The 22,390-nt window shown below is 39.6% G+C and overlaps 1 non-coding gene across 1 annotated transcript; it reads left to right on the forward strand.

Moving 5' to 3' along the window:
* The first annotated feature begins 4,880 nt into the window (after window positions 1–4,880).
* LOC129406194 (U6 spliceosomal RNA) lies at window positions 4,881–4,986 on the forward strand. The gene has a single exon (XR_008630857.1). It is a non-coding gene; the product is annotated as a U6 spliceosomal RNA (small nuclear RNA).
* Window positions 4,987–22,390: the final 17,404 nt, after the last annotated feature.

Genomic DNA, 22,390 nt, shown 5'->3' on the forward strand with positions numbered 1-22,390 from the left:
TGGATTCACTGGCGATTTCTTCCAAACACTTAAAGAGGACCTGTTGCCAGTTCTCCTCAAGTTTTTCCAGCAAATTGAAAAAACAGGAACCATACCAAACAGTTTTTAAGAGGCACATATCTCCCTAATACCAAAAGCAAAAAAACCCATCACTAACAAAGAAAATTACAGACCAATATCCCTGATGAATTCCAATGTGAAGATCCTCAACAAAATATTAGTGAATAAATCCAAGAACTCATCAAAAAGATCATACACCATGACCAAGTGGGATTCATCTCGGGGATGCAAAGATGGTTTAACATTCGGAAATCAATCAACATAACGAATCATATCAACAAAAGTACAGATAAAAACCATATGATCATATCAATAGATGCAGAGAAACCATTTGACAAGATCCAACAACTATTCATGATGAAAACTCTCACCAAAATGGGTTTTGGAGGAACTTTCCTCAAGATAGTCACAGCCATCTACAATAAAACTATGGCAAGTATTATCCTCAATGGGGAAAAACTAAGGGCCTTTCCTCTAAGATCAGGGACAAGACAAGTACTCCATTCTCACCACTGCTGTTCACTGTCCACTGGAAGTACTTGCAATAGCTATTAGGCAAGAAAAAGTTATTAAGGGCATCCAGGTAGGAAAAGAAGGAATCACTCTCGCTATTCGCAGACGATGTGATACTATATCTAAAGAAGCCTAAAACCTCTACTAAGAAACTCTTAGAAACAATAGACTTGTACAGCAAAGTTGAAGGCTATAAAATCAATACGCAAAAACCCATGGCCTTCCTATTTGCAAACAATGAGACAGAGGAAATACACATGAAAAAAGCAATCCCATCCAGAATTGTGCCCCAGAAAATCAAGTACCTTGGAATCAGCTTAACTAAAGAAATAAAGGACTTCTACAAAGAAAACTATAAAATAACAGAGTAGGAGACTAACACCCAAGAATAATAGAATATAGAACGCTACTCCATAAAATAAAAGAAGACATGAGGAAATGGAAACACATCCCCTGCTCATGGATAGGGATAATAAACATTGTCAAAATGGCAATATTCCCCAAAGCATTATACAGATTCAACGTGATCCCTATTAAAATACCCATGAAATTCTCTAAAGAAATGAGTCAAGCAATCCTGAAATTCATATGGAACAACTATGTTAAAACAATTCTTGGGAAAAAGATGATGGGAGGCATCACCCTCCCCAACCTCAAACTTTACAACAAAGCGGTAACAGTTAAAACAGCATGGTACTGGAACGAAGGCAGAGACACAGACCAGTGGAATAGGGTAGAATATCCCTACACACAACCTCAAATGTATGATCATCTAATCTTTGATAAGAAAGCAAGAAACATGAAGTGAAGCAAGGAAAGCCTCTTCAACAATTGGTGCTGGCATAACTGGACAACCAAATGTAAAAGAATGGGCTTAGACTTCGACCTGACACCATGCACAAAAATCAGATCAAAATGGATTAAAGACCTCAACATCAGACCACAATCCATAAGGTACAACGAAGACAAGGTCGGCAATACCCTCCACAATTTTGAAGCTATAGTTATCTTCAAAGATGACATGCAACTGACCTACCAAGTGGAAACAGAGATAAACAAATTGGACTATATTAAACTAAGAAGCTTCTGCACCGCAAAAGATACAGTGACCACAATACGAAGACAATATACAGAATGGGAAAGTATATTCACCCAATACCCATCTGATAAGGAGTTGATATCAAGGGCATATAGAGCACTGGTTGAACTCTACAAGAAGAAAACATCCAACCCCATCAGAAAATGGGCCGAAGAAATGAACAGAAACTTTTCTAAGGAAGAGATATAAATGGCCATAAGGCACATGAAAAAATTCTCTGCATCACTAATCATCAGGGAGATGCAGATAAAAACAACTATGAGATAGCACCTCACACCACAGAGATTTGCACACATCCAAAAGAACAAAAGCAACCGATATTGGAGAGGATGTAGGGAGAAAAGGACCTTTCTACACTGCTAGTGGGAATGCCGACTGGTTCACACCTTTTGGAAAACAATATGGACCCTTCTCAAAAAATTAGAAATTGAGCTCCCATTTGACCCAGCAATACCACTTCTGGGAATATATCCCGGAGAAACAAAAAAGTATAGTCGAAATGACATCTGCACTTATATGTTCATTGCAGCACTTTTACAATAGCCAGAATCTGAAAAAAAAAAAAAAACCGAGTGCCCAAGAACAGATGACTGGTTAAAGAAACTTTGGTACATTTATACAATGGAATACTATGCAGCTGTTAGAAAAGATGAAGTCATGAACTTTGCATATAAGTGGATCAACATGTAAAGTATCATGCTAAGTGAAATGAGTCAGGAAGAGAGGGACAGACATAGAAAGATTGCACTTATGTGGAATATAAAATAACAGAGTAGGAGACTAACACCCAAGAATAATAGAATATAATACAAGGAGGTTGGCTCCATTGCTTGGAAGCTGGCCTCCCATGCTGGGGGAAAGGCAGCCTGGATAGAGAAGGGGACACCTAGTAAAATGTGGTTGGAGATCCAGCGCAAGAAGGGAGATTCATGCTGAAAGTAGACTAGAGACTGAACACAATGGCCACTCAATACCCATTTCGCAAACTACAACACCCAAAATGAGAGAGAGAACAAAATGGAATACCCTGCCACAGAGGCGGCGTGGGGGGGATTGTAGGGTGGGAGGGATACTGGGTTCCTTGGTGGTGGAGAATAAACACTGGTGAAGGGATGGGTTCTCGAACATTGTATGAGGGAAACACAGGCATAAAGAGGGGTAAATTTGTAACTGTACCCTTATGGTGACTCTCCTTTGTTTTGCAAGTTCTCTGCCCCTCAGACAAGCCCTCAGAAGGAAGTTCGTGAGAGGAAGGCTTATCAAGTTTCTCAAGAGCTCCCATGAGTTCCTGTTCAGAGACCTGATGTCAAATGCTACCACAATGTCTTTGGTGTGTCCTGACAACTCTGGGGATGTGTCTCAGCATTAGATCAAACCTCTACCTTACCTCCTACATCTCAACCCTCATCCAGTACACTTCCCTCCTAGTGGTTCTTAGGAATTCTCTCACTGACACCCTTGTGTGAACAGCAACAGAAATCAATGTCAGTTGTCTCTGTGAAGGTTTATAATTAGGAATAAAGTGCACATTCCTTATATGAGATTCATTCTCTATCTGACTTTAAAATTTTGAATTATCAAGGCAATAAGTCATGCATCTTCCTAATAATTTTCCCTTTCATTGGCCACAGAATTTGTCAACTGATATATAATCTACTGATCCTGTTTCCAGAAGCTGCAGTTTAATTTTTTTGTACAGTGTGTGAAGAGCATACTTTAGTCTATTTTATCATACATTGGTGTTCTGAGACCTTGGAGGATTATATGTCAGTGAAAATGCACTGGACTTGGAGTTCTCTGATTTGGGTCTCAAATTCAGGTTTTATCCTATTTTAGCTACAAAATATTTTCAAGAAGTAAAACTTTGAGTCTCACTATCATTGGATGGAGAAGGGAATTCACCTACATTCACTAGTCAGACTGAGTGATGCCAGAAGATAGTTCAAGTGAAAGCAAATTCAAGTAAAAGCAAATGGTCATTTGCATCTCAATTCTTTTCATTTGCATCTTAATTAATTTCATTTCTATCTTAATTGTTTTACTATTATTACTGATTTAAATGACATGTATACATCTTTTTATTTCAAGTTTAAAGTGGGAAATCATTTTTCTTTATATGTACTATCTTAGAGTATGGCAGGATATTTAGAATTTTTCAGAAATTGAATTGAATTGAATTTTAAATATTATACTAATACTCTTCAGGGAAATTGAATTATATGCAAAATAAACCTAGTATGGACACCAGAAAGAGTGAAATATCACAATTTACAATGAGTTAAATGTAAATTGTAATTTCTCACAATTGCATATTTTCCCTGAAGAATAAAAGTGTAAACCATTACTTTGTCACCTGTGGTAATAATGTGGGATGAGACATTCTAAGACATATTGGTAGAAGTGAAATTTGACAGAATCAGCACTTATGGCCATTTAAAATACGTATAATGACATATAAATGTCATACATTTTCCTCCCTTAGTTTCTTATGTATTTGTTGATTTAAAAATATGTTTGTTCACATAACAAGTACATAATACAAAATTTGCACATGTAGAATTATTTATAGTATCATCACCAAAAGTTAATGTGTCCAACACACTGAATAACTTGCAATCTGTATTAACAATCAGCTCCTATGTAGCTGTATAAAAATAGCATACATTAATTTGGAATGGCTTCTAAGTTAATATTATTTTTTGTTAAGAATATACTGTTTCTTTTTATTGAATCACCCTGTAATACAGTAACAAGGATTTCATGTTTGAGTTTTAGTCATACAGTGATCGAACACCATCCCTCCATCAGTCCACATCTTCCACCCCCAATTCTTCAGTATCCCCCCCCCCAATCCAGCCATTCCCTGCCTCTATGACAGGCAATTTACCCCATAATCTCTCTCTACTTTTGGGCTATTATTGTTTGCAGTATATATACTGAGAAGTTATATCGTTTGGTCCCAATCTCTGTTCAGCACACATCTCCCATCCGGAATTATCCCTCCAACTATCATTGTCTCTATTTCAGCTGCCCTATCTCCCAGCTCATGAGGCAGGCTTCTAACTGTGGAGCAAAATTCCTGGCTCTTGTGTCTACTGTCGTTGTGTGTCAGTCTCATATTATGTTATTTTATATTTCACAAATGAGTTCAGTCATTCTTAGTCTGCCCCTTTCTTTCTGACCCAATTCACTTAACATGATACTCACCGTGCTTGCATTGGCAGCACAGATACTAAAATTGGAATGATACAGAGAAGATTAGCATGGCCCCTCGCAAGGATGACACTCAAATTCGTGAAGTGTTCCATATATTTAAGGGGAAATTTTTCAGCCCTTCAAGCATTTCTCAGCAAGGAAAAAAGGGCCCACATAAATAAACTGACTTCACAGCTCAAGATTTTATGAAAGGATCAACAAAAGGAGCCCAAACAAGGCAGAAGGAAAGAGATAATAAAACTTAGAGCAGAAATCAATGACATAGAAATACAAAAGATAATCCAAAAGATCAATGAAACCAAGAGCTGGTTCTTTGAGAAAATAAACAAGATTGATGAACCACTAACAAGACTCATGAAGAAAGAGAGAGAGAACCAGAATAAATCAAATCAGAAATGAAAAGTAGGATATCACAATAGAAACAAAAGAAATCCAAAAGATCATCAGAGCCTACTTTGGAAATCTGTACACCACAAAACAAGAGAACCTAGAAGAAATGGATAAATTCCAATCTCTGGCGCCCCACCCCAGGGATCAAACCAAGACAACCCATCCTAAGGATGCCAGATAAATACCTCACCAGCAGACTTCCACTACCCAGCCACCGCCACACTCCAGTCCACTTTTCTGACACAACATAAAACACGTAATACCCATTTTCCACAATTTTCACACCATATTTGATGGGCTTCAAATATGGTGTCAACCATGGGAACACATCTAAAGGCAATTGGAGTCCGCCCTAAAAGCCTCCATCCATCCCTCTCGGAGAGCCTGGCAAGCTACCGAGAGTACCCCACCCAACGGCAGAGCCTGGCAAGCTACCCGTGAAATATTCGATATGCCAAACACAGTAACAACAATGGGACTCATTTGCCTGACATCGAAAAAAAAAAAAACCAATATGACAGCATTAAAAAGGATGAGCAAGGAGAGGCTGATAAAATCTCAGGGACAAACTAGACTACCCAAACAAAGAAAGACTAAAATGACTGTCTACACTTTCAATGCATGTACGCTGGCACTGGAAGCATCCATTGAGGACCTGATGGTGCAAGCTCAGAAGATCAATGATTACATCATTGGTCTGACCGAAATGAGAAGACATCAATCACATCACGCCATTTTTGATAATGGAGAAGAACTTTGTCTCAGAACATGCGACAACAGAGGTGTTGGTGGTGTCAGTCTCCTTGTAAACATGAACTTGGCCATGCGCAATTATTCATTCAAATGCCTAACAACCTGAATCAGATGATTACATTTGAATAGATGTGGCTCACTGTGGGCAATTTCTATCTTCGTTGTCTACGCACCAGCATCCAACTACAATGAAGAAGAAATTGAGAAGTTCTACATGGAGCTGGAGAAGTTCCATAAAGAAGATTACACCTTCTTCAAGAACATTGTTGGTGATTTTAATGCCAAGATAGGACTGAAAAAGTCGACTGGAGAACTCCATATAGGGACCCATGGCCTAGAATGGAGCGAACAGGTTGAGAGACTGTCTGAGTTCATCATGTTGACAAAGACCATACATGATAACACACAGTTCCAGAACGTTGGACATGGGAGTTTCCTGGTGGACAGTTCCACAACAAAATTGACCACATCATATTCAATCAAAGATTTTGCCTGATCGATGACTCTCGAGCTCATTCTGGTTTGGCACGAGCCTCAGGCAACCACAAGCTAACTTCCAAGCTAATGGCAAATGTATATTTCTATTTTTATTCATCAGTTTGAACAAGAGAATTAATTTTTCCTCATATAATTATACTAGACCTATGACCAGTAGAAAATTAAGAATCATCTTACTTGGACTAATAAGAAATGTGATGAATGCACTAATATTTAAAAGAAAAGTTGAATAATATGCAATAGATGACAGATCTTGTAAGTAAATTCATGTAAACTCAGACAGAGAATGTAGAGAACTAAAATATTTCATTTGGGACCTTGTGGCAGGCTCACGGCTTGCTATTGACTCTTTCCTCAGGAATCACTCCTGGCATCCTCGTGGTACCACTTGTGGTGCTGGAGATAGAATCTGAACCAGCCACATGAAAGTTATGCTCTCTACATGCTGTCACATTTCTCTGGCCCAAAACATGTTTTACTGAAGTGACATTAATGAGGGATAGAAAAAGTACATGAACAAGAGAAGGACACAGGCGTCTCCACAAAAGAACATAAATATATTTTTCTTATAAATATATAAGACAAATATTAATGCCCAGAGAGACATTTGGGGCAAGGTTTTAAATGGATATTTTACATAATTACCTTTGTCCTGAATGTCTTTTACTGGGGAAAAGCATTGATCTTTCGTGGTCTGTTCTTGAGTTCCTATTGCACCTGTGGGACATTCCTGGGCCTCTACTCCCATGCTCTGAGCCTACAATTCTCCATCACAAAAGTTTTCTGCCTCCAGGTAATGGATCTTTCAAGCCTTTGGGTTGATTGAAATTCAAACAATGTTCTTCCCAATATACATTATCAGAGACTCCCTAATTCTCTGAGTTCAACATTTCCCTTCCTAGACTTTTCACCCTCTTGAATCCTTAAGGAATATATGGGTGAAGGTCCATCTTCTGTATTTCAATGCTGAAAAAAGGACACATACACTGCCTCTGTATAGGACCAATATCTCCCACTATCTTAATATTAATGGAGCTGACGCAGTGGCTTATTGGGTTCCTATGTGACTAAAGTCTGAAAGAGAGAACATGACTACATCTGGAGGTATAAAAGGTTTTTGTTCTCATACCCATAATAGGCAGAGTATTTGAACAAGGCAACGGTTTGTTCAAGAAGAAGTTTGGGTTTGTTTTGATTACCGGTAAATCTATTGCAAAACAAGTTGTTCTTTTCTGCTTTTACTTGCCACCTGTATAAAGCTCAAACATTTCAGATTGAGTGAGAAGAACTGCCTTCCATAAACTAGACATAGTCTTTAAAAATGTTATTGATTTCAATGGCATGAAAGCAATTTTCTCAAATGAAAAAATAAATAGAAGAGCAGCTTTTTAAATTAAAACCTGAACAAAAAATAGAAACATTGTTCAAGAAAATGTGAATGAGTAGCAATGCAGGAGCAATGATGGCAGGTCTTTGGGTTCATCCTGATTCCCAGTTCCTTTAATATTTTCCGGAATGAGAATATTGCATAAGAAAGATCTCAGACTTAGAGGCAGAAAAATTAAAAATATACTGGGAAGTAGAAGAGAAACTCCATATCTGGGGAGGAACTTAGTATAAGACTAAGTTAAGTATGGCTTGTTTGTGTTGAGTTTATAGGAAAACCACATCTTTGTGTTACTGGTCAAGTGACAAGGATGTTACAGAGAAGGCAAAGATTACATGTAGTGTTATCTGACTAGGTGGGCCTCCCGGGTTCTTCAGTCATGGGCCTTTGGGTTATATATTGCTTCTAATTTTTGATAAGCCTAAAGTTTGTGTCAAATCTATGATGTTTGGCAATTGTTGAGTTCCCTTTCTCAGAAAGAGCCCAACAATTTTCAGGTGTGTTTAAAAATGTGGAACTGAGAGTTCAAAATTGGGGCTGCTTGCAACTGCTGGCAAGGAGAAATGGAGGCTTCCTCTTTCATTAGTGAAGATATAGAGTCTATGTGTAATTGATTTGTATAGAGAGAAGACAGAAAAATAAGGAAGAAAACATAAGGAAACAATGGTTATCCTGAAGAGGAGGGCAGGTTAAGGGTTAAATTTGCCTTTGTAACTGTTTGGCTGCTTTGAAAGATGTTTCCAGGATCTACCTACCGCTGGGCAGGAAACTGTCACCAAATGGGTCAACAAACTGCCCTAGGAACTGTAAGCAAACATTTGCAGGGAAACAGTTAACAGTCAACAAATGTTGAGAATAGCAAATTAAGTGACCTATCTGTGATCCCCTTTGATCAATAGGTGTGATTTCCTTTGATCTAATGTAATAGGTGTAATTTCCTTTGGTCCAATATGTGTGATTTTCCCTGTTCTCCCCCAAAAGGGTATAAAAACAGCTCGCTTTTTTGAGGGGCCTTCAGCTATGCCTCGCTATTCAGGCACAGTTGAAGGTCCCGATATAGCTATATTGGCTTGAATAAACCCTATATAGCTATATTGGCTTGAATAAACCCTGTGTGTTTGCAGAAAGAGTTGTCTTGGTTTTGTTCTTTTGTTTCTCCGAGCCTCCCCCGGGCAGAGATCTGCCACCCCTAATAATCCCTCTAATATATTGATAGAAACCTCACATTACCTTGTTACACAGATATGAACACTGTTATAAATGACATTATTTCATTAAAAACAGGGGCCATAGGGATAGTACAGTGGGGAGGGTTTTTTCCTTTCATGTGGCCAACCTGAATTTGATACCTGGATCCCATATGGCCCCCTGAGCACTGCCAGAAGGGATTCTTGAGTGAAAAGTCAGGAGCAACCGCTGATCATTGCTGGGTGTGACCCAAAAAGCCAAATAAAACCCTATAAAAACCTGGGGAAAATGTCAAATCCTTAAAAGTTTGTTTCCTAATCTTTCGTGGCTGTAAATTTAAAAAGTAAACATAAGTAGATAATTCATGCTGGGTCCAGATTACGTAATACTGTAAAGATAGGATTGCACTTGTCAAAATCACTGTACAACACTCTGAGTGAACCAAAACATGTAATATATGAATTTCTGCTTACAAGCACATTAATACCCATTTAAAATTATTCCACTGGTTAAAGGTATAATAAGAAGAAAAATCTTGTGCAGATGGTGGAGATAAGGGTCTATGTGGAAATATTTGAGCATTTTGCACAAATTTTCTAAAATCTCATTGAAATCTATAGTACAAAGTCTATAAAAATTTATTAAGAGAAAATTACCTATATTATAAATATTTTTAATACATCTAAAAGGACTCCTATTTAGCACATATTAATTGTCCTACAGCACAGTGGGTAGGGCGTTTGCCTTGCACGTGGCCGACCCAGGTTTGATTCTCCACCCCTCTCAGGGAGCCCAGCAAGCTACCGAGAGTATCTCACTTGCACAGCAGAGCTTGGCAAGCTACCCGTGGCTAATTTGACATGCCAAAAACAGTAACAAGTCTCACAATGGAGATGTTACTGGTGCCCACTAAAGCAAATCGATGAGCAACGGGATGACAGTGATACAATGATACATGAATATAGACATTATGCCAGTGGGGTCCACGGCTGACTTATGTGAAGTGGGGAGGAGAGACATGGCAGCTGAGAAGGGAATCTGTCATTTTGTCTCTATCCACCTCTACCACTATGAACTGTTGGGGAAATCTGGGACTGTGAATCTTGCCCCCTCCAGGAAAGGAAAATCAGTCCGAGACCTTGCCCAGATCCAGACCTTTTTGGTCCCTGCCTTTCCCTCATAGAAATGAACTTCAGGAGGAGACTGCAATGAAGTATAACATTTTATTTGGGAATTTTAAAGAATGTGAGGGAGAGAAGGAGGGAAAAGAAGCGGGGAGAGGGTGAGAGAGAGAGAGAGAGAGAGAATGAGAATAATGCACTCAAGGGAGAGAAGAGCGGGGAGGAAGCTCCAGTAAAAATCCCAGCATTAGTTATAAATGCATGAAACTGCTCATCTCAAGAGGGGGGAAGGGAGATGGGGCATTGGACAACACATGTACTCAGGCACTACATGTGTTAGGCAGCAACACATGGGAACAGACAGCACATGGATTCAGGCAACATATGCACATGCTTCCCATGTTCAAACTGGCTTTTACAGGGTTTCTCCCAACTTGTCCCATATGGGGCTTCCCACCAAGGAAAGAGTCTGTTGCTAGGGTTGTTGCCAAGGGTGTAAAGGTGTGAGTATTAATTATAGTTTTTGAAATTCCTTTCCTTATCTTTGTTCCTATTGGAGCTTTGTTCCTATTGGATCTTTTTTCAGAGAGGGGTCTGATCTTCCATGGAATATTTTGGTGCCAGATAAAGGTGTTATTAGGCCTTAGTTCCTGTGTTAAGAAGGTTGGGGTTTTACCAGCTTTAGAATCGGTTGGTTTTCTTACTTTCCAAGAACTCATTGCCACTGGTGACCCTATCCTATCTACTTGCGTGCCTGCTTTAACAATACAGTTACAGACTTACAAACATTCGTGCTTATGTTTCAGTCATAGAATGATCAAGTACTGATCCTCAACCAGTTTCCATTCTCCACCACCAATTTTCCAGTATCTCCCCCACCACCACACCCATCCAACCCCCCCTCTGTGACAGGCACATTCCCTTTTGCTGTCTCTCTCCTTTTGGGTGTTGTGGTTTGAAATACAAGCATTAAGTGGCCATCATGTTTGGTCTATAGTCTACTGTCAGCACACATCTCCCATCCTGAGCAGGCTCGTTAATCATCCTTTACTTGGTGTTCCCTTCTCTATCTGAGCTGCTTTTCCCCCAGCATGTAAAGGCCGGCCACCAGGCCATGGAGCAACCCTCCTGGATGTTATCTCTAATATCTTTGGGTATTAATCCCCCATTCTGTTACCTTGTATTCCACAAATGAGTGCAATCCATCTATGTCTCTTTCTTTTTTTTTCTTTTTCTTTTCTTTGCTTTTTGGGTCACACCCAGCAATACACAGGGGTAACTCTTGGCTTTTGCACTCAGGAATCACCCCTGGCAGTGCTCAGGGGACCACATGGGATGCTAGGAATCGAACCCGGGTTGGCTGTGTGCAAGGCAAATGGCCTACCCGCTGTGCTATTGCTCCAGCCCCTGTTCCTCTCTTTCTGACTCATTTCATTTAACATTGTACTCTCCATGTTGATCCACTTATACGCAAATTTTATAACTTCATCTTTTCTAACAGCTACATAGTATTCCATGGTGTAGATGTACCAAAGTTTCTTTAACCAGTCATCTCTTCTCAGGCACTCAGGTTTCTTCCAGTTTCTGTCTATTGTAAACAGGGCTGCAATAAACATACAAGTACAGATGTCATTTCTACTATAATTTTTTTGAATGTCCTAGATATATTCTCAGTAGTGGCATTGCTGGGTGAAATAAGAGCTCAATTTCTAGTTTTTTTTTGAGAAAAGTCTATATTGTTTTCCAAAAGGTCTGAACCAGTCGGCATTCCCTCAGCAGTGAAGGAGAGTCTCCTTTTAGCCGGAATCACACTAACACTGGTTGGTTGCCTTTGTTCTTTCGGATGTGTGCCATTCTCTGTAGTGTGAGATGATATTACATTGTTGATTTGATCTGCATCTCCCTGATGAGTGATGAAGAGCATTTTTTCATGTGCCTTTTGGCCATTCGGATTTCTTTTTTAAGAATGTTTCTGTACATTTTATCGCCCCATTTTATGATGGGGTTGGAGGTTTTTTTCTTGTAGATTTAAATGCCTTGTATATCCCTGATTTTAACCCCTTATCAGAAGGGTATTGTGTGAATATCCTTTCCCATTCTGTAGAGTGTCTTTGTATTCTGGTCATTGTTTCCTTTGGGGTCTAGAAGCTTCTTAGTTTAAGATAGACCCATTTGTTTATCTCTGTTTCCACTTGCTTGGCCAGTGGCATGGCATCTTTGAAGACACCTTTAGCTTCAATGTCATAGAGGATTTTGCCCACCTTGTCTTCAATGTACGTTATGGATCTGGTTTGATTTTGAGGCTTTTAATCCACTTTGATCTGACTTTTGAGCATGATGTTAGGTAGAGGTCTGAGCCCATTTTTTTTGCATGTAACTGTCCAATTTTACCAACACCATTTGTAAAAGAAAATTCCATTTCTCCATTTTACAGTTTTTGCTCCCTTATCAAAGATTACATGAATATATATTTGAGAGTTTGTGTAGTAAGTATATTCAACCCTGTTCCATTGGTCTGTGGCTCTGCCTTTGTTCCAATACCATGATTTTAAATTATTACCACTTTGTAATATAATTTGAGTTTGGGGAATGTGATGCCTCCCATCTTCTTTTTCCTAAGAATTTTCTTCAGCTACTTGTGGGGTTTGTTGTTCTATATGAATTTCAGGAGTGTTTGATTCATTTCTTTGAAGAATTCATGGGTGATCCTATAGGGACAGCATTGAATATATATAATGCTTTGGGGAGTATTGCCATTTTGACACTGTTAATTCTCCCATTCAATGAGCAGGGGATATGCTTCCATTTCCTCTTGTCCTCTTTTATTTCATGAAGTAGTGTTTTCTAGTTTTCTTTGTACAGGTCCTTGATCTCCTTAGTTAAGCTGATTTCGAAGTATTTGATTTTCTGTGGCATGATTTTCAATGGGATTGCTTTTTTCATGTCACTTTCTTCTCTCTCATTACTTGCGTTTAGGAAAGCCATGGATTTGGGGGTATTGATTTTATAGCCTGCGACTTTTCTGTACAAGTCTATTGTTTCTAGGACCTTCTTGGTAGAGAATTTAGGGTTTGCTAATTATGGTATCATATCATCTGCAAATATTGAAAGCTTGATTTCTTCCTTTCTTTTCTGGATGCCCTTAATATCTTTTTCTTGCCTAACTGCTATTGCAAGTATTTCCAATATTATATTAAACAGAATTGGTGAGAGTGGGCATCTTTATCTTGTCCCTGATATTAGAGGGAAGGCTCTTAGTTTTTCCCATTGAGGATAGTGGTTGCCATAAGCCTCTGGTAAATGACTTTGACTATATTGAGGAAAATTCCTTTAAAACCCATTTTAGTGAGAGTTTTCATCAAGAATTGGTGCTGGATCTTCTCAAATGCTTTTGCTGCATTTATTGATATGATCATATGGTTTTTATCTTTCCTTTGTTGACATGGTGAATTATGTTGATTGATTTCCAATGATAAACCATCCTTGCATCCCTTGAATCCCACTTGGTAGTGGTGCATGATCTTTTTAATGAGTTGTTGGATTCTATTTGCTAATATTTTGTTAAGGATCTTCGCATCTGTGTTCATCAGCCTGTAATTTTCTTTTTTGGTTTGGTTTTAGTATTAGGGAGATATGTGCCTCATAGAAACTCTTTGGAAGAATTTCTGTTTCTTCAATTTCCTGGAAAAGCTTGAGAAGAACTGACTATATGTTCTCTTTAAATGTTGAAAGAATTCCTTAGTGAATCAATCTGGATCTGGGGTTTGGTTTTTTGGAAGACTTTTAATTACAGTTTCAATTTCCTTGATAGTAATAGGTCTATTCAGGTATTCCAAAACTTCTTGTTCAGCTTTGGGAGATTATAGGAATCCAGGAATTTATTCATTTATTCTAGATTCTCTTCTTTCATAGCATACAGACTTTCAAAGTATTTTCTGATGATCTTTTGAATTTCTTTGGTTTCTGTTGTGATGTCCCCTTTTCATTTCTGATTTGGTTTATTAGGGTTCTCTCTGTTTCTTTCTTTGTGAGTCTTGCTAGTGATTTATCAATCTTGTTTATTTTCTTAAAGAACCGGCTCTTGGTTTCATTGATCTTTCAGATTGTTTGGGTTTCCATGTCATTCATTTCTGCTCTAAGTTTTACTATTTCTTTCCCTCTTCCTGATTTGGGCTCTTTTTGTAGGTCTTTTTCTAAGATGTTGAGCTTTGAAACCATATAAGCTCTTTCTCCTTCTGTGAAAAATGTTTGTAGAGCTATAAATTTTCCCTGTAACATGGCTTTAGCTGTGTCCCACAATTCTGGTTGCTCAGGTCTTCATTCTCATTTGTTTCCAGGTAACTTTTGATTTCTTCCTTGATTTCCACCCTAACCCACTCATTGTTCAGCATTGAGTTGTTCAATTTCCAGGTGTTTGATTTGGTTCTAGCGTCTGTGAATGATTAATTTCTATCTTCAGTGCATCCTGAAAAGATTGTTGATACAATTTCTATCTTCCTAATTCTATTGAGATTCTATGTTTTGTGTCCCAGCACATGGTCTATCTTGGAAAATGTTCCATGTGTGTTGGATATCAACCCTAAGTGTTTTAGGCTTCAGGGGTGAATTGCTCCTTTCCTCCTCCCAGAGAAGCTTACTATGCCCTTGTTAACATCCCTAAATTGGTTATAATCTAACCAATCGGCCAGTGAGGTACTTATCTGGCTTGGGTAGGGTGGGGCATCTGGGTTTGACCCCCTCCCTCAGACGCCAGAGATTGGAGGAGGCAGAGGATCTTGTTTCTGGGTCTCGTTGAACCTGGTTTTTTGGGGCTTCACTCATTTGTGAGGTTCGGCCCAAGTGTCAGGAAAGCGGCCTGGAGCGTGGCAGTGCCTGGGCAGTGGATGTAGTTCATGATAGTGGATGTAGGGTTCATCAGTCAATTGCCCCCTTTCTTCTTCCCTGGGAAGTTTAACATGCCCTTGCTAGCATCCCTAACTTACTTAAAGTTTATTTTCAACTTTTCCTTGTATTGTACCTCTCATTGTCACAGTTCCACAAGTCAGTCTTGATTACTTGTAACCAAAACTTTCTGGTAATTCTGAACTTGTATTTGTACTGCTTTATATTTAAAGTGTTGTATGTTTGTACCTGCTTTTCTATTTCCCCTATAGCCTTTTTATATTTTAGTATAGAGCAATGTTCTTTGGTTAAACACAGACCATTAATGCTATGCTCCTAATATTTGGGAGCTGATTGACCCTGAAATATATCTACTCCTGGGCATAGTCATAACTACTTGACTCAGGCTTCAGTTTCTGTAGTTTCTAACACTCCAAATGGGAGGTCCCGCCGTGGGACTGGGATGGACCTATGGTGAGTGGCAAAACTACCCGGCATTGAAATGGGACATTCTAGAAAGCATAAATGCATGGTCTTGATGCAAACTGTTACAACCTAAGAGACTATATCCCCATGAGGAAGGACACACTGAACTGTCCTGAGGACTTAGTCTGGGGTTTACGGTAAAAGCCTTTCTTGCTCTCAGAGCCCAGAGTAATAAGTGTTAAAAGCCTTGCTTGCTCTCAGAGCCCAGAGTAATAAGTGTTAAAAGCCTTGCTTGCTCTCAGCCCAGAGAACTTAGTGTTGGGATCTTTGTCTCTTACTGTATTTATTCAAACAACAACAAGTATTGATAATTAATACAACTAGAAGGAAAGATAAAAGCAATGAAGTTGTCCCTGGGAGACAGAGTGTCTTCTTGAGTTGATCTCCCCAAGATAATTTCCTCAGCCAAATGTTTACCTATGTAAATGACCAATCACACTTGTCCTTACCTAAACCCCCCTTCAGATGTTCTATAAGCATGCTGGCAGCTCTGCATTAAATCGGCCATTTTCACCATCAGACTGTGGCCCCCAGCTTTCCCATCTCACAGTTCCTCTGTGTCTCTGTTGGGGAGCCCTGGACAGGTGGGGAGGCGGGGAGGTGGCTCAGGGCCGCTGAAAGCACACACGTGTCCAGCAGCAGCAGCAGCCACTGAGGATTACTTTGTGAATTTACACATATGCACTGGAAAAGAAAGCGTAGTATTCTTTTTTTTTTGGGCGGGGGGATTTAAATCCCTATATAGATCTATTAGCCCTCTCTCTTCTATTTCTTCCTTCATAGCCAGGGTTTCCTTGCTGAATTTTGGCCTTGTTGATCTATCCAGAGGTAATAAGGAGGTGTTGAAGTCTACAACTACTATTGTGTTTCTACCAATGTCCTCCTTAAAATTTGTTAGCAGTTGTTTTAATTAGTTAGCTGGTCCCTCATTAGGTGCATATCTGTTTAGGAGTGTGGTTTCTTCCTGCTGTGCATACCCCTTGATTATTAAAAAATGGCTTCCACTGTCCCTTATAATCTTAGTCAATCTTAAATCTATGTTGTCAGATACTAGTACAGCCACTATGGGTTTTATGAGGAAGTGGTTTGCTTGAAGGATTGTTTTCCATCCTTTGACTTTGAGTCTGTGTTTGCTCTGACTGTTCAGATGTGTTTCTTGTAGGCAGCAGAATGTCGGGTTCAGTTTCTGATTCCATTTTGCCACTCTGTCTCTTAATTGGTGCATTCAGACCACTGATCTTGAGAGAGATTATTGTCATTTGGTTTTGTGCCATCTTTTTGTAGAGGTTTGTTCTGTTTGTAGGGATTTTTCATGTCTTAAAGTAGCCCCTTTAGTCCTTTTAAGTTTGGTTTTTGAGTTTTTGAAGTTCCTGAGCTGCTATTTATCCATGAAATAGTGTATTGTTCCTTCGACTTTGAATGAGTTTAGCTGGATAAAACATCTCGTTGAGGCGTTAATTTCATTGAGTTATTTCACTATATCCCACCACTGTCTTTGGGCTTGGAAGGTTTCCTCTTATAAGTCTGCTGTAAATCAAAGTGGTGCTCCTTTAAATGTGATTTCTTTCATTGACCTTGCTGCTCACAATATTTTGTCTCTATCCGCGGCATCCGTCATTCTGATTATGAGATGTCTTGGAGTCTTTTTACTAGAGTCTATTTTAGCTGGCACCCTTCAGGCACTTGGATCTGGATGCCTGCATTCTCTAGCTATGAGAACTTCTCAGCAATAATATCTTTAACTGTGGCTCTTTCACTGGGGTTGCCTCCCTGTACTTCTGGTACTCTGATGATTCTTATGTTGTTCCTTTTGGATTCATCCCCTAGTTCTCTGATTCACCCTAGAAATATTTTGCAGTCTTTTCCCATTGTTTGTTGTTGCCTGTTAGCTTTCTGCAACTCATCTTCAAATTCACTGATTCTGTCTTCGGCTGTAGCCATTCTACTGTTTAGGGCACTCACTGAGTTTTTTATTTTATCTACTGAATCCTTTTTTAGTGACATTTATATTTTTAACTTTCTTATTTATACTCTCATTTCTTCATGTATTTTCTGGCTACAAGTTCCACTGTTTCTTTCATGTTCTCCTTTAATTTACTGGATGACTGTTCCACCGTTTCTTTGAATTCATTCAATATCTTCAACATTTCCTCTCTGTATTCTTTATCAAGGAGATCGTATATGTGGATAACCCCTGTTGAGGCGTCTGAATTCTTCTCTTCATCCTCTCCTCGTTGATGATTTGTGCCATTTCTTCATTTTGTAGTGTATGAAGTAGTGTAGTATGGAGGTGGGACCTTTCAGTTCAATATCAGTATTCCACTCTCATTGTGAGAAAGGATTCTGGATGAGCTCAGTCAGTGGTAGTCCCCCTTTTTGCTTTTAGAATACCACCTTCCTCTTTCGTGGTCCTTTCTGACTTATGTGAGGCCTCTAGTGAAGCTTCAAACGTTGTGTTCTTTTATATTGGGCTTGTACAGCTTCTTGTGATCACTGGAATTTTGGTGAAGTTGGAATCAGCTAGTGGAATATTGGCTTATTGTGTTTGAGATAGCCAGAATGTTCTCCACAGAATTAGGAAATGGAGATTGAGATGTGATTCCAGAGTTCTGGAAAAAGAAAAATACCTTCAGCCCAAGAGGACATGCCCCTTGCTGCGGAGACCACGCCCCCTTCCACGGAGGCCATACCTACCTCCTAGTAGGTCCTGAGTGATGCTGGGAGGAGTTCAGGGCCAGGTGGTGGGCTGTGGTACATGTGCGGGAGTGGAGCTCTGGCCGATCATACACCTGAGAGAGCAAATCAGCAGCACTGAAGTGGCAGCCCTTAGGGCAGGAACAAGAATACAAATGATTCCTCTCATAATATGCTTTTTTTATATCCCACAGGTAAATACAATCATTCTATGTCTGTCTCTCAGCTTTTAACTCATTTCATTCAGCATGATACTCTCCATGTCTATCCATTTACAATAAATCATGTATAACCCTGTAACTGCATCTGATGGAGATTCATTTTTTTTTTAAAAAAAAACACCTTTTTATTAGTGAATCACCGTGAGGTACAATTAAAAACTTATGAACTTTCATGTTTGCATTTCAGTTATACAGTGACATTTTACATCCCTCCACCTGTGCTCATTCTTCTTTAACAATGTTCCCAGTATCCCTCCCACCATACCCACCCCATCCCTGACCACTCCACCCTGCCTCTGCTGCAGGGCATTCCCTTTTGTTCTCTCTCCTTTGGGGTGTTGTAGTTTGCACTAGAGGTATTGAGTGGCCATTATGTTCCCTCTATAGTCTACTTTCGGCATGCATCTTTCAATCCAAATGAGTCCTCTGAACATCCTCTACTTGGTGTTCCCTTCTCTATCTCAGCTGCCTTTTTTAAAAGAAATTATTTATTTTTAATTAATAAGTCACCATGAGGGTACAGTTACAGATTTACATATTTTCGTGCATGTGTTTCACTCATACAATGTTTGAGAGCCCATTCCTCCACTGGTGTCCATTCTCCACCACACAAGCAAAAGAATGGGCTTAGACCTCAACCTGGCACAAAATCAGATCAAAATGGATTAAAGACCTCAACATCAGACCACAATCCATAAGGCACATCGAAATCAAGGTTGGCAAAACCCTCCATGATATTGAAGCTAAAGGTATCTTCAAAGATTATATGCCACTGACCAACCAAGTGGAAACAGAGATAAACAAATAGGACTATATTAAGCTAAGAAGCTCCTGCACCGCAAAAGATACAGTGACCACAATACAAAGACAATATACAGAATGGGAAAGGATATTCACCCAATACCCATCCAGTAAAGGGTTGATATCAGGGGTATATAAAGCACTGGTTGAACTCTACAAGAAGAAAACATCCAACCCCATCAGAAAATGGGGGGGGGGGGCGAAGAAATGAACAGAAACTTTTCCAAGGACGAGGTATGAATGGCCAAAAGGCACATGAAAAAATGCTCTGCATCACTAATCATCAGGGAGATGCAAATCAAAACAACCATGAGATAGCACCTCACACCACAGAGAATGGCACACATCCAAAAGAACAAAAGCAGCCACTGTTGGAGAGGATGTGGGGAGAAAGGGACCCTTCTACACTGCTGGTGGGAATGCCGACTGGTTCAGCCCCTTTGGAAAACAATATAGATGCTTCTCAAAAAATTAGAAATTGAGCTTCCATTTGATCCAGCAATACCACTTCTGGAAATATATCCCAGAGAAACAAAATAGTATAGCCGAAATGACTTCTGCACTTATATGCTCATCGCGGCACTGTTTACAATAGCCAGAATCTGGAAAAAACCCGAGTGCCTGAGAACAGATGACTGGTTGAAGAAACTTTGGTACATCTATACAATGTAATACTATGCAGCTGTTAGAAGAGATGAAGTCATGAACTTTGCATATAAGTGGATCAACATGGAAAGTATCATGCTTAGTGAAATGAGCCAGAAAGAGAGGGACAGACATAGAAAGATTGCACTCATCTGTGGAATATAAAATAACAGATTAGGAGACTAACACCCAAGAATAATAGTGTACCCAGGAGGTTGGCTCCATAGCTTGGAAGCTTGCCTCACATGCTGTGGGAAAGGCAGCCCAGATAGAAAACAGATCTGTAAAATGTGATTGGAGATCCCGCGCGGGAAGAGAGATGTGTGCTGAAAGTAGACTAGAGACTGAATATGATGGCCACTCAATACCCCTATTGCAAACCAAAATACCCAAAAAGAGAGATAGAGAACAAATTGGATACTGGGAGATTCAATTTTTTTAAAAAAGGAATAGAAATCATTTCAGGGTCCAAATGATTCCCTGACAGTTCACATGATTGCTGCAGTACACTGTGAGCCTGATGGTCAGATAAAGCCTGATCTGCTCTTTGTTCTGAGATCTAGTGCCAGAGAAAACCCATCAAGAAGTAAAAACTAAAACAACTGAACATCCAGCACTGATGGCATCCAGGGGCTCACAGAGCATGCATTTAGTTCTCTGGTTTGAGAGCAAGCAGGGCTTTTAGCACTTAGTTACTTGGGCTGAGAGCAAGCAAGGCTTTTACTGTAAATCCCAGACTAAGTCTTCACACCACTTCAGCTTGTCCTTTCCCCATGGGGGTCCTGTCTCTTAAGTCATAGCAGCTTGCATCAAGATCGCTCATTTATGCTTTCTAGAATGTCCCATCTCGATGTCAGGGTAGCTTTGCCACTCCCTTGTGGGGTGTCAGGAGCTACAGCAACTGAGGCCTAAGTCAAGAAATTATGACCAAGTAATTATGTCCAGAAATATATATAGTTTAGTCAAATATTAGGAGCATAGCATTGATGGTCTTTCTGTGTTTAACCAAAGAACATTGCTGTGTAGTTCAATATAAAAAGGCTATAGGAGTAATGGAAAAGCAATACTTTAAATACAAAGCGACCCAAAGGTCATACAGCCTGTCATGGTAGTTGACAAATAAAAGACAAAGTTTTTATTTGCATACAAAGCATTGCAAATAAAAAGTTCAGAATTACCAGAAAGTTTTGGCTTATCAGTAATCAAGACTAACTTGGGGAACTGCTACAATGAGAGGTAAAATATAAAGGAAAGGTTAAAGATAGACCTTAGTTAAATTAGGAGGATTAGCAAGACATGGTAAGTTTCTCTGGGAGGAGGTATGGGGGCAATTCACTGATGAAGCCTGAAACACTTAGAGTTAATATTCAACCTAGTATCTGGGGATGTAGGTAAAGATGGAACAGAAAGAGCTTATGATCCTCTCCCGAGGCATGTGGAAGTAGAGAAAGACGGGTCAGAATACCTGATGCTGTAGTTTCCTGCATAAGCCTAGGTCTCCTTAGTTCTGAAGCTGTAACATTTTCTACTGTGTCATGGATCCACTGTTACAGTGGTAGTGACAATTTCAAAGAGATAGTAAAATAATTGTCAGGGATTTTTTGTTTCTTTGTTTATTGAATGAAAAGCTAAAGATTCTATGTAGGGAAAAAAATTCTTAGAGAAGAACTGCCATGACAGGCTGTGTGACCTTTGGGTGGCATAGGCTTCTTCCAAGAACAAGGAACTCGGTCATTTCTGATAAACAAGGGTGTAGGGTTTCAGAACTGTTAAAGCCAAAAAACCAGATGATCTCAAAGATTAGTTCCCCAGAATGAGGTTAGTTCTCTGGAATGTGCCAGGAGGTGGGATGGATGATGTGGACCAAAAAAATATGTACTTTATAGACAGTAGATGGTGAATGAGGCGTGGTGTTATGCCTGTAAGAATAGTGTGTCTGACTTACTGGTGTGTGTTGAGAGATGCCATGTGTATCTGTTGGAGTGCAGGTATAGTGTGTATTCTTGTTTTCTGTCTTGTCTGTCCCTTTGTCTTGATCACTATGAGCCAGAGTCAGGTGACCCCAAAGTCCATCCTTCTGAATCATTTTTCTGAAGTGCGCACCAAGGCCAGTAATTATGGCATGAAACTAAAAAAAAAAGGTAAATTTGACACCTGACACCCTTTGGTACCATTTTGACACTCTGTGGAGTGGTCTGGCATCCCTAGGGCACCTTTTCTCTGAAGATGATCGAAAGGGTCTGGGATTTTATTAACAGGCTGGCCTAAATGACCACCTGGACCAATATCCTTATATTTTAGTGTGGCAGGCTCTGGTAGAAAATCCTCTGTCTTGTTTGATGCAGTTGATTCATGAAAAACCAGAGGAATCCCTAAAAGTTTTAGCCATAACCAGGGCTGGTCCACAGCCTCTGCAGCCGCCTGCCATAGTTTCAGC

Source organism: Sorex araneus, chromosome 6, assembly GCF_027595985.1.
Source record: "Sorex araneus isolate mSorAra2 chromosome 6, mSorAra2.pri, whole genome shotgun sequence".
Taxonomy (NCBI): Eukaryota; Metazoa; Chordata; class Mammalia; order Eulipotyphla; family Soricidae; genus Sorex; species Sorex araneus.